Source organism: Taeniopygia guttata, chromosome 1A, assembly GCF_048771995.1.
Source record: "Taeniopygia guttata chromosome 1A, bTaeGut7.mat, whole genome shotgun sequence".
Taxonomy (NCBI): Eukaryota; Metazoa; Chordata; class Aves; order Passeriformes; family Estrildidae; genus Taeniopygia; species Taeniopygia guttata.
In genome coordinates this window covers 24,724,488-24,737,500 of record NC_133025.1, presented here as the reverse complement: position 1 = coordinate 24,737,500, position 13,013 = coordinate 24,724,488, and the positions used below count along the sequence as shown (strand labels likewise).

At 35.1% G+C, this 13,013-nt stretch overlaps 1 long non-coding RNA gene across 2 annotated transcripts in view; it reads left to right on the top strand.

Annotated features, from left to right (window-relative positions):
* The window catches only part of LOC115490949 (uncharacterized), a 35,966-nt gene that overhangs the window by 17,755 nt on the left and 5,198 nt on the right, over nucleotides 1-13,013 (top strand). The window contains exons 3-4 of one of the 2 annotated variants that reach the window (XR_012052738.1): nucleotides 1,349-1,508; nucleotides 3,416-4,738. This is a non-coding gene — a long non-coding RNA (uncharacterized lncRNA). The remainder of the gene's footprint in view (nucleotides 1-1,348; nucleotides 1,509-3,415; nucleotides 4,739-13,013) is intronic. The other variant, XR_003956878.4, reaches the window with a different exon arrangement.

Genomic DNA, 13,013 nt, shown 5'->3' with positions numbered 1-13,013 from the left:
TAATATCCAACCTAAACCTCCGTGACACAACTTAGGCCACTCCTTCAAGCCCTCTCACTGGTCACCACAGGGAAGAGATCAGTGTCTGCTCGTCCTCTTCCTCTCATGAGGAAGTTGTAGACTGTGATGAGGTCTCCCCTCAGTCTCCTCTTCTCCAGGCTAAACAGACCAGGCGAACTCAGCCATACCTCACACAGCTTCCCCTCAAGGCCCTTCACCATTTTTGCTGCTCTCCTTTGGATGCTGCCTAATAGTTTAATATCTTTCTTATATTGTGACAACCATAGCTTAATGTAATATAGGAATGAGAGTAGTTATTTCAGGTTATTTCAAGAAAGCAAGCTGGGGATTTTAAGAGGCAAAAGACAGCAGCTTTCACTGCTGATTACTATTTTCTTTTCTAGAGGCCTTTTGTCACAACTTACTGTCATTTTCAAGTTATGTCACATTTCAAGGTTTAAAAGTAACAAAATTACCCTTTCTGATGGCTTGACATGAGAAGTCTGAAGCCAGAGATGATATGTAAAAAATGATTATGTTGATTACTTATGCATGTTGTTATGAATTATTTTGTGGATTGATTCAAACTGTCCTGCACATTCACCACATACTGATCATTATATAGGTAGCTAAAATTTAGTTTGTGTGTTAGAGTGGCCATTTTTGGCTTAAACACATTTGAAACACTCCATGTTTTGTTTTCTTCCTCGGTACTTTGGCTCCATATTGCACTTCTATAATCTTCCTTAAATCATAGGAGTCAATGTTGAGGAAGGTTGGAGAGAGGGAAGAAGAAAGATATGAATTGTAAATATAAATTCAGTTGAAGTGATGCATCAGACATATATTGACATAGCTCCAGAAATGAATACATTACATTTATTTTAATTCCTTTTCTTATTTGGACTCACATATTTGGACTGTAGTGGACTTTAATCCCCACTTCAATACATAGGTGAATGACATATGTTTCAACTTTTATTTAGATTTCTATAAACAGTGAGGATCCAACCTCTCACAAATAATAAGCTGTGGTCTTGTCTGAATGGATCCTGGTGGACAGTGTTGTTACTGAGAAATGCTATGGAAATAACTCTTCCTTCTGAAGAGGTAGAACTATGTCATAGTTCATCATTATCAAGATCAGTAGATCTTACAAAGCAATCCAGAAAATTCAGAAAAATCAAGTGGAAATTAGTAGTGAAAAGATCTTGATATTCACCAGCATTTTATACTTTTCTCCTGTTTGTTTCCAAGTCTTAATAATGGATGCATGAAATATAGAGTTGCCTGTAAAAGTATTCAAAATTGAGGTTGGTACCAAAGAATGTATTTTTGTGCTTCACAGATGGAAATGCAGCTTAAATGTGAGTGAGGACTTGTTTGTCTAGGAGGATGAGTCTACTCTTAATGGGCTTGTGTTAAGTGCAGTGGAAGATCTCTGCTGGACTGATATGGGGACATGGCAGCAGACATTGAAACTTGGACCCTTGTTGCACCAAGCAATGGTGAGGGCATCTGTGAGACTCCCGGTGCAGTAACTCCCCATACCTTAAAAACTGAGGATTTTCATACAGATACTGGTAGTTTTATTCCTTATTTCTGTATTTTAAGGCTTATCAACAGAGAACTTGACTACTTAATTCTGAATGAGGCAAAAGCTACAGAAAACCAGAAGATCCTCCACATAAACTCCTAGAGGCATAAACATTATTCATAACATGTCATTCTTATTTAACTGAGGGAAGTAAGTGCTAATAAATGCCCAAAAAAGAGATTAGAAATGCAATTTAGCACACTCAGGGATGACAGTTATTCATCAGAAATACCTATTAATTTTTTTTTCTATTTATTTTCCTTCATTTTTCATTGACATATATTTTCTTAAGATGCTTTTGATATTGATAGCTCAGGGAGGAGAAAATGCATGCACTAAAGACTCAGAAGAGTTTCTGCCTTTTGAATTTGCTAGAGATTTTATTAAATAGCACCATAGCTAGGACAAGCTAATGGCATTTCACAGTCTATTTCCCCATATTCCCTAAATGCTGATTTACCAAGAATGAAATGAGTGTACACATACTCTGGAGCATCTGTTAAAGCTGTGCTAAACATTTTCCATGTAACTTCCAGCTGGCAACATTTTGCCAGAAAGCCTGGTACTTAGAAATGATAAATAAATAAAACAAACAGAATCTTGTGTTGTAATAAGGAGACAATGGAACAGCTGCATAGCATGGAGTAAATTCAGTTTGACTTGGTGTGGACACAGTGGCTGGATTTTACCCAGGAGATATTAGCAACATTCAGATTCTTAAGGGGAAGATTGTGAAGAGGGAAGAAGGGATCTCATTGGGAGGTCTCTTAGCACATTTGGAAAAATAAACAGAGAATCTACGAAAAATAATATTTAAGCAGCAAAATCAGCATAAGCTGTTCTGCAGTATGTTGAAGAAACATGAACTTGTCTTTGGAAGAAAAAATAGTGAACAAAGCTCTGCTTTTGTTTTTTTTTGGTTTTTTTGTTTGGAGAAATAAAAGGAAGGTGGAGGGGGGCTGTAACTTAGGAAGGTGAACAGCAGCCACAAAGTGAAGAAAAGAGAAGTAATAAAGGTAAGGAAAGCAAAAGCAAAGATGGTGTATCAAGGGTGCTAATAAAGAGTGTTACTAATTAAATAAAAGAGGACACCCCCAAACTTTTTGAATTTTATTTACAAAGGCAAAAGTATCATATAACATATATGCTTCTGTTGTAGAAAGCATTTTCAATTCAAGCAAATTTTGAGAGCAGTTCCTCAGCACCAGTAGTGATAACTAGAAGTGCAATAGCAAAAACTACAGTATGTGAGACATTTATGTCAGTTTTGCTTAACCTTTTGTTGGTGGGCTGTCTTCTACTTATATTAGTGCACATTGATTGCTCTTTGCTGAACATGGTATAGTAATAACCCACCGAGACTTGTATTATTGGTGTTCTCTTATAATTGAAGGTAAAATCTTTGGGGTTGTCTCATACAAGGTACTTCTATAAAATAAGGATGCACACCCTGATACATATTTATTTATGCTTTAGGCACCCACATTTGAAAAAAATTACCCGTGTAAGGTTTCCAGTTTCACCACTGAAACTTAAGATCAAACTTAATAACTATGCATCAAGCAGATAAATCACACTCCTGTATGCTGATTTACTGTTATTCAACCAGTAGGTAGAACTTTCTGAGCTGGAAATGGCAGTAGTTTAAGAGAAAGTAAAATGGAGTCTCATTAATTGTAGCCTCTGACATTTCCACTCAAATGCATGAGGGAGGCTAAGCAAGAATTTCTGACATAACCATCACTTGGACTTTGGCTTGACTGGGTTGTCATGATCAAATGACTTCTTTTGCTTGGTATGTGCTCTTCTATTTTTCAGATCCTTGATATCCCAGCTGATACATGTGCACATGCTGACTTCCTCCAGGACACCACAACCCATAGTGATAATTGCAGTGCTGAAGCTACCCGCTGTGTTAAAGGTCAGCAGAAGGGCCTCAGCAGTGAAGTGGCACTTGCCTATCAAAATGCAAAATACCGGGGTGAAACTCAGCTATTATATGTTACAAAACTTGAGACATTCAAAGTCAAGTATATCATTCTCATGTTCCAATACCCAGAGAAGAATGTCACAGCATGACTCCATCCTCGTGATGGAGACTGAAAGAAGAATGAAAAATAATGCAAAGTTATCTCCTTTTTGTTAAATCTATTGTAATCTTGTGTTCTTCCTCTGTTACTGCACTGAAATAAAGACATTTTAATCCCAGGGTACAAATGAGAAAAGCCCTGATCTAATAATTGTAAAACCTCCCGATCTGATATTTTAGAACTCAGAGTACTTGTCACTTATGAATATTCATCCAGACCACTAAAAGAATTATATTCTGTCTGCAGTTAAGGCAGGAAAAGAACATTGTAAATTCTAAAGAGACAGAAGTATTTTATGGAACACTTGTCAAATATTAAGGGTATCCACAACAAAATTCTTGCAGGAAAATTGTTCAGGAGAAGGGTGTGGGATGGTGATCATTATGGAACAGATCTTTTAGAGGAAAAAAACCATAATATACAGGAATTCACTTCCAGTATTAGAAATATTGGAATTCTTCAAGATAACCTGTTAATGTGCATGTTCATGAGAGGGTATTCATGCTGCTCAGCTGAGATTTTGAATGCAAAAGGTTGATACAAACTTTGCAAAATAAACTAGAAAACCGAATCAAACACTTTTTTTTTTTTAATGGAAGACAAGATTTTAACTTAAGTTAAATATTAACTTAACTTAAATATTTTAACAATATTTTAAGGAGGAATTTGGCCCCTGAAGGCCTGGCCCTTTTAACATTAAGGTTAGTTTAAAAATGTGCAATATTTTACACTTGTTTATACCTCTTCCTTTGCGATTAAGTAAACTTCATAGTAAATTTTTTCATAGTAAATTAATAAATGTTTAATAAGATTCTTTTCCAGTGCCTTCTGACAAGTCAGTGCTTATATATAAAAAGGCCTAATTTCACACTGGCAAGAAATGGACTTGTTCCAGTGACAGATGTACTAACCCAAGCAGATACTCAGCAAGTTGGTTTGGAGGACTGATTTTTATCTGAAGTGGGAGACTTCTTGTGTATACAATATTCCCTGAAGAAATGAAAGTGGCCTTTTATGAATTCTTTCATTGATAAATATCTCAAAAATAAAGGTAAGGAAATGCTGATAACCTCTAAAACCAGAGGCTGATGGTAGTTTACCTGCTACCATGGTGGTGCTGAAAGGAAGGGAATGCTCTCTCTCCATCATGTCTCTTCCTTTCATTCCTTTGAAGCCTCCTCCTGGCCAGACAGTTGTCCCCACCTTCCATGATTGTCCCTCTGAATGTACATTGGTGGGGTATTTCCCACCAATTGTGTTCAGTCCCTGCTGCTTTTTATACTCATAGATCATTGTATTTCAGTATGTTTTGCATCTTTTGCTTATCCACAGAAGAGCTTGAATTTAAGGAATTTAAATTCCATTCTTCATCTGAAGATCTGAAGGAATGTCTCTAATTATTTGCCCTGATTTCTCCTAAAAGTATCCATGCTGAGTTTGCTTTTATGTTTGTGTATGTCAGACCCTGTCTCCAGAATTACAGTTTCCCTGGGACATCAGTCCTGAAGATATTCAAAGTGACCAAAATTTTCTTTTTGTGAGTCTATGAATGCTTTAATCTATGCCACAAGTGTGTCTTCATGACTCAGGTGCTGAAAATCTTATCCTGTCTTGAGTTAAACACATGAAAACTCATTAAAACCAATGCAGATGCACAGGGAGAAGTGAATAAAGAGTAGCTAAAAAATGCTGGGCACTCATCTGTAAGCTTATTAGTCTATTGATAGAGTCATCCAGTGTTCCAAAGCATGCCAACACTTCCTATAATATGTTGTGATTGTGCTGCGCTGTCAGCAAAGGTGGGTCGTGTGTTTGAAAATGACATTTGCTTTACCATTTTACCTAAATTGTGGATAATGTTTTAATAAATGGTATTTTTTTAAATAAATAAATTATTTGATAAAATTATTACATAAAATGAATTCCATCAAATTGTCACAGTTGTTATGTGCTTAAAAAGCTTCTGCTCCTCTATTATTAAGTGGTAAAAGATTATAATTTGAAAAAAATGAATACTAAAATGACTGATTTAAAAAAATATGTTTCAATAAAATTCACCATAAAAATTCAAAGCAAAATGTAAAAAAAGGACTTACTTTATAATTTTAAATCCACACATTTAAAAATATTTCAGTGAACAAATTATCATTGCAATAGACGGTACATCACATGTACTACATACCCCTCTGTTTCAACACGCTTTCATTGACTTATATGGTATTTCATGAGTCCATAGTGACACCATACTTAATTATTTACTATAATAGATACAGCTTTTGCTTTGTAAACATTAATATAATGTATTCTATAAGTTGAAAGGAAGTTGTGGTAATAGAAGGTAAGATCAAGTACCATTCAAACTATCTTAGTCAAGGACATTTTCTTTGGACATATATATATATTTCCATCCCTGAAAGAGCTTTTTTTGCAGTCATAATTGCATAACAGTGCTTTTCTAACATGACTGCTATATATAGTGTAGCTGACTTTTCCTTGACATAAATTTAACCTTAATGACCACTCCTTTTTTAACTCAGACCAACAAGAGAGTGAAAACTGCAGGAAACTATATTTTTCTTTCTCAGGTTAAAATAAAATAAATGAATAATCAGCTAGTGGTCAAACATTCAAAAGAGAATGGTAGGAAGACTGGAGAAAAAAATTCTTTGAAGATTAAGGACCTGAACTACTGAAAGAAAGAAAGAAAGAAAGAAAGAAAGAAAGAAAGAAAGAAAGAAAGAAAGAAAGAAAGAAAGAATAAAAGAAAGAAAGAAAAAAAGAAAGAAAGAAAGAAAGAAAGAAAGAAAAAGAAAGTAAAATATTGCTTAATTATTAAATCAGCAACATTGTCAATTGAATAAAAAAGAGAAATTAACTAAATAAGTAAACTACAAAAAATAAGAAAAAAAGAACAGCCTTGCAATGACCCAAAGAATATGAAGATTGTAACAATTACTTGAACACTGAATAAATTAAAAGAAAGCAAGAGTAAAGCTATACAAAGTTAGACCCTGAATATTTAGATTTTTTTCCTGGTATGGTAAGATTTCTACTATTAAACAAACAATTAACCCAAAAATAAACCAAAGAAGAAGCCAGATATTATTCTGACCTCGGGATATCAACATCCCTGTGGCAGGTGTCTGTCATTCCATCCAGAGCAGAATTTGCAGGATCCCTTTGCGCACTGGCATTTGTTCATGCAAGAGAGCACATGAAGTCTTCAGTGTGCTCATTCCATTGACAGCTTGAATAAGAAGGACTCTGCTACAAAACAAGTCCTCAGGAGTAACCAGTTAGGGTTATCTCCAGCATCACAGAAACTTTGCAACACTTCTTTCTTCATCCTGTGGGTAAGCTGATTACACCAGACCCCAGTCAAAAGCAACATTTAACTCATAGTGCATATTTTTGTGCTTTAACAGAAGCCAAGTAAGAGATAAATTTCAAAATGCATTTCAAGCTAAAACTGCAATGGGATCTTAACAGTGAAGTCTTAAGGGTATTGAGTCTATAGATAATAAATCAAAATGAAGAATAACATGGCAGTCCGTTCCAAAAGGAGTTGATCTTCAGTTCTATGAAGCACAGTAGATTTTAATTTTCTAACAAAATAGGCAGCCTGACATCTCAATTTTATCATGGAACATACAAGTAGGTCAGGTACCACCACTAGAAACCAGGCTTGAGCCCAGGAGACAAAGAGACATGTCAAAGTGTACAGCCCAGCTCCTAGGGAGAGAAAAAAAGCACAACAATGTAATTGTGAGTGTTGCAACTTTTAGTGCATCCTGGCACATGGGAACTTTTTGCTGATGAAACTGGTTATCATTTCCATCACAACTTATTAACAATCTTGTTCAGGTGACATCACAGAAAACTGAGTGACAATGCATGAAAGTGCCACTGCTCTTTTGATACGGAAATTATCTGTTGCCTTCCAAGGATAAAATCAGATTGACTGGGGAGGAGGGGCAACTGAGCATTTAATTACAGTGTAAAATAAAATAATACTCCAGCACAGGTAATAAGATATTTTGTGTCCCTAGAGTGTTATCTGAGCTGTTTCAATGATTTTTTTTTTCCTCTCTTATTTCTCTAAGTGAAAAAATAGCATTTTAGAATTTCCAGGCCACAGCTGAACTGTAAAGATCTAGAAAAAACCTCAGGCAATCCCTCCCTCTCAGATTTGTCTGATATTTATTGAAGAAATAAAAAAAAAGTATTTAGTTTGCCTGATTCTTCTCTTTTAGAAAGAAACAAAAACAAAAATTCAAAATGAAATCTTAAAAGCATATGTTCTTTCACAAGTAAAATTTGTTTAAGTTTGAGTTTTCCTTTTGTTTCCTCCCCAAGAACTACTTAACAAATTTCTCTCAAATTCATAAATCCTGAAGTATCTTTTTAAAGGTAATTACTACTTCTCTGCATGTATTATCAGTAGTTATTGATCATAAAAATACCAGATCTTTACATGCAGACTAGGTGCTCATCTAGTTTCATTTTCGTTTTTTAGCATGCACTTCTCCTCTACCTTTTAATGATATTGGATTTCTGATTCCAGTCAGATCCTAATGTTGATTATATACTGTTAATATGATTCTTTTGGGGTTTTTGGGGGGGTTTTTTGGTTTTTTTTTTTTTTTTTTGGTAAGATGGTCTTGAGGTAATTTCTGGATTATTTCTACTAAGTATATATCTAGATTGCTTTAAAAGAGTACACCAAGTTCCCCAAATAGCTATTATCTGCACAGAAAAAAATCTGACACCTTAGAGTAGCCTAAAGGCTGAATATGAAGTTCTGACATTAAAAAAAGGTATATCTTTGTGGCTAAGGACAGTACTTCACTGTAAAGGAGTTCTTGCTTGTTAATACAAACACAGGGCTGGTTTTAAGGCAGTATTTATTTATGACATTTTTTATATCAAGGCTCTCTAAACTTCGCCTGTAATATACTCTACCATGACTTCACATAAAACTGTCTACCAGAAAGGATTGACATTAGTTATGAGAGTGAGTAGCAGCAGCTCTTTAGACATATAACTACTGTGCCATTTTGATGTAATTCAGTTTAAATTTCAAACATTTCTATTTAACATAATCAAGTGGTATGAAATCTTCTTTTAAAATGGCAAGTATACAGTACCAGCTCAATTGGCACTTAGCAACGGTCCTTTTGCAATATGCACAATAGCTTTCAGCAGGGAGTTTTTTAAGGACCATCCTTTGAGAGCACAAACTCACACATGTACAATCAGGACACATCAAGGTTCTATCTCCAACTCCCCTTGAGATGTTATTTAGCTAATGCACAAATGTTACAGCTAAGCTGTTAGCCTGAAAAATAGAACAAGCAGTTGTGTGCAGGTACAACCATTTCTTTCTTCATTCCAGGATATCTTCATATTATAATTTCACATAAAGTAACATCTAGAAAAGCGTAGTACGTGATTCTTACTCAATAGGTGGATTTCCACTTTTAAATGCACTTCAGACATCAAATGCCCCTTCTTGAATCCTATATTATGTAGTGGCAAAGCACATTTGAGTGCGTATACTGCAGTCATCACTGGCTATCCTCTGGTTAGAGCATTCTGGAAAGACATAGCTCTGTCACAGGCTGCTATCACCAGTAAATACTGCTCTGTGTGTAGCTGTTCTGTATCCAATGAAAAGAAAAGATCTGGCCCTGCAGCTAGCTTTCCTCAAGAGAGTGAAATCCTGGCAAACAAGACCCTTGTTTCAACAAGAAGCCTCCCATATTTATTGGTTGTCTTCCAAAAACTGTGCTGAACCATATAATAAATTTCATTAAGCCCAGGAGCAGAGGGAGTTTCTAGCATGCTGCTAAAATCATGGCATAATGCTCTGAACCAGATGATTGCATTATAATCTCATTCCAGTTGGGATCCTAGTTTGCTAATAGAAGGCTTTTACATTCAAGATAGGAAACTCCAACACTGAAGTCTGCAATGCAGTTACTAAATACATCGCTTAGATATTTTGTGCATGGAAAGAGATGATGACATTAATATTACAGCAGTAATGCTGTCTTGAGTGCAAGACTTCAGAATTGGCTGGAATTCTGTTCATATTGAAACCTGCATCAACAACATGGCAATGTGGTGAAAGCACAGAAGGCTATGTTTGCCTGATAACAAGCTTTTTATTCCCAAACTATTAAGAAATATGATTTATTTATAAAATTATAAATTTAATTATAAAATTATTTATATCATATGCATCTAAAAATAAAATACAGTTACAGAAAGAAAGCAAAAATGGGCAAATATATTTTAGATAATATGAACCTGTATGAGGGGAGGACATTGTCATACACATGGGAAAATGAATTAGCAGTGTAACGGACTCTAGAAAGATGCTATTTGTTAGTGTCTGACCATGAAATGGAAAAGCCTTAAAATTAATGAAAGCAGGAATAATTTTTTTTGTTTTAAATTATGATCATGAAAAAATTTAGATATGAATTAATGAAAAGAACTTGTGAAATCATGTTGTATTTTGACTGTTTGATCAGAGCAGAAAAATACTCTTTTTTTTCCAGTCAAGACATTCACTTAGATGTGTTCTAATTGCAGTGGTTTGCTTTATTCAATTTGAAGCAACACTCCAAATTTAAATACAGTTTTGTTTAGAAAAGAGATCCTAAAACATTCTCTAAACAAAACTGAATATTTTGGGGCTCAGATTTTTTTTAAACCTGCAGAAGCCACTGAAACTTCCATTGTTTCAGTTTTGTATCAAAGTAATACATATTGTCTAAATTTTTCACTTCAGATAGTGAATTAAAGGATCAGTGATGTGCATTTCTCCAACTATAAGTGCTATTATAAGCTTCAGTTGGATTAGAATCCTCCTCCTAATCCAGTTTATTAAAAATGCTTATGTTCTAAATCTCTAAATCTCTAAATCTGCATGATTTGCCTGCTGATGAACAAAGAGGCTTTTCTTCTTTTTTTTTTTTTTTTTTTTTTTTTTTTTTAATTCAAATGAAACTATCAGATACTCCAAGGATTGGTGACAGTCTAGAATATTTTGGGTTGGCCCATTTTGACTATTCAGACAAAGGGTCAGCTGTTATTAGAGACAATTTTTTGCATTGACATCTTGAGGCCCACAGGAAAATTTGATCTTCTTATTTCCCAGTTCTGGTCTGAAGTATAGTGCTGGACCATGAAGTTAACATATTAGGTCTCCAGAGTCAGATAATTTATAAAGGTTCTTTAAAAGATGGATGATAAGACTGCACAGTTCTCTGTGAGAAGTTTTGATGGTTGGTGGTGGCACACTGGCCACGCCACTTTGGGGATGGTTGTCTCTCCCCACAGGTGATGTGTGTAAGGCACAGCAAAGAGCAAGGTTAGCATGCTGTGCTGCAAGAGCAGAAAGCTGTTTTTAAAATTGCCATAAGTGTTTTCTCTTGGCCACTCTGGTTGCCTAGGTAAAGTGTAACTAACTGGTAAAGTTTGCTGGAGAATTTACTTGTCTCAATGTCCAATATTTAATTTTCATTGTTTGTCTATGGGGTGGTGGTTTATCTTGCTTAAAAATCCTAAGTGCTTTATTCTACAAAAACTGGTGACAAGTTGCAGACTGTATCTTTTTTTTTTGTTTAACAGAATTATTTTATAATTGCATCTGGTAAAGAAAATATTATATAACTAGCTCCAAACAATTTTTTTGGCCATTGTACAGAAAAGGACTTACTCATCTTAAACTATAAAAAAAATCATCTGGGCAGAAAAACTTGCCTGCCAAGTTTTAGGTGGCTAGGATCCAGAGTGGCTGAGACATTAAATGTGAAATCTAAGTTCCTACACATGAAATGCCAAACTACAACATCAGGCCCCTGATGCTATAACTTTTAAGACAACTAAGTGGTGTAAAACTGTGCATAATTATTTCACTCATGAACAAAAAACCTATTACTCATAAGCAGAGTTTTAGGTAAGTTATAAGGATATTTCTTGAGAAACATATGCCAATCATTCGACCAAACAAGGCTGTGCTTTGCAATTATATGTTACAATTTTTTGGATTTGCTGGCTAGTGCAAATCAACAGATTTTGAAAGTCTATTGGTTATGGCCTCAAGAGGTACTTCATAACCTTTTATTTTTTTACAATAAATCCATTAGGGTATCACAGGCTAAATAAAAATTATCTTCGACCATCATTTTTTTCTTTATTTCTCTCTTTATCTTGCTTATATGTAGTACAGTACCTGGCAGAGTACCAAGGGTTAAAACTCAGCTTTCTCTGATGTTGGTGTACTAGCAGCTTAAATAGCAGTTTTCCTGCCAATTTAAACTTTTACTTTTTAATGAAGAATTTAAACCAGAAAAGTTAAGCATTCCTTGGGCTTGCTCTTTAGTAGGAAGTAAGTTTGAATTGGCACTGTGATTACTAAAGCTCTTCTTTTAAATCTTATTGAACCAAAACTAAAAATTCTGTTTAAATCCTTGTAGTCATCTAAGAACATAAAATACCAAAAGACCAATAAACAAAATAAAAAAAAATCTAAACAAATATATTTTACAACTTGGATTTTAGAGAAACAAGCTGCTCTTTCATTTCTTATTTATTAATTTTAAATAAAATCATTCAGCCCTACCTCATAAGAGATATTTGTCCTTTGTGGGTGATCTTAAATTTCTCTCAAAATATACAGCTACATAAAATATACACAGAACATTTTATTCCTATACCTGCTCCATCATAGGAAGATTATTTCCAGGCCCTGAAATAACTTTGCAAACTTCTGGGGTTTCTGTATATTTTATATTGATGGGGCCCAAAAGAAGCTGTGCTTGGTTCTAATACATCTCCATGAGCTGACTTTGTTTACTGCTCTCAGAAGTGGAAGAGAAGGCACAAGAAACTTTGTAAAGCTCTGGAGCAACACGTGGAGAAGCTTGCCTTCATTCTTCTCTCCTTCCATACAAACACTAAGTTTTCTGTGCATGGGTTTGGACCAAATGACTGAAACAGTCTGTGGCTCAAGACTATCATGTGAAGTTTGGATCTTTCAGGTGCTTAAGTGGCTGTCATCTATGTGACTAATTCTGAGTCTGTTACGGAAGTTGTAGTGTTATCTGCCCATGGATCTGTTATGGTGTTGCCTACTGCAAATGAGCTGTCCTAGCTAGTAAACACCTTGGTCCAGCTAATCCAGGAGCAGATGGCTGAGGCTGTGGTTATCTTGAGGCACTGGGCTTTATCATGTTGCAGACAACAGCCGGAGGCCAGGTGCCTCAAACAGGAAATAGATTTAGATACTCCAGAACCTTGAGGATTTGTTCTAT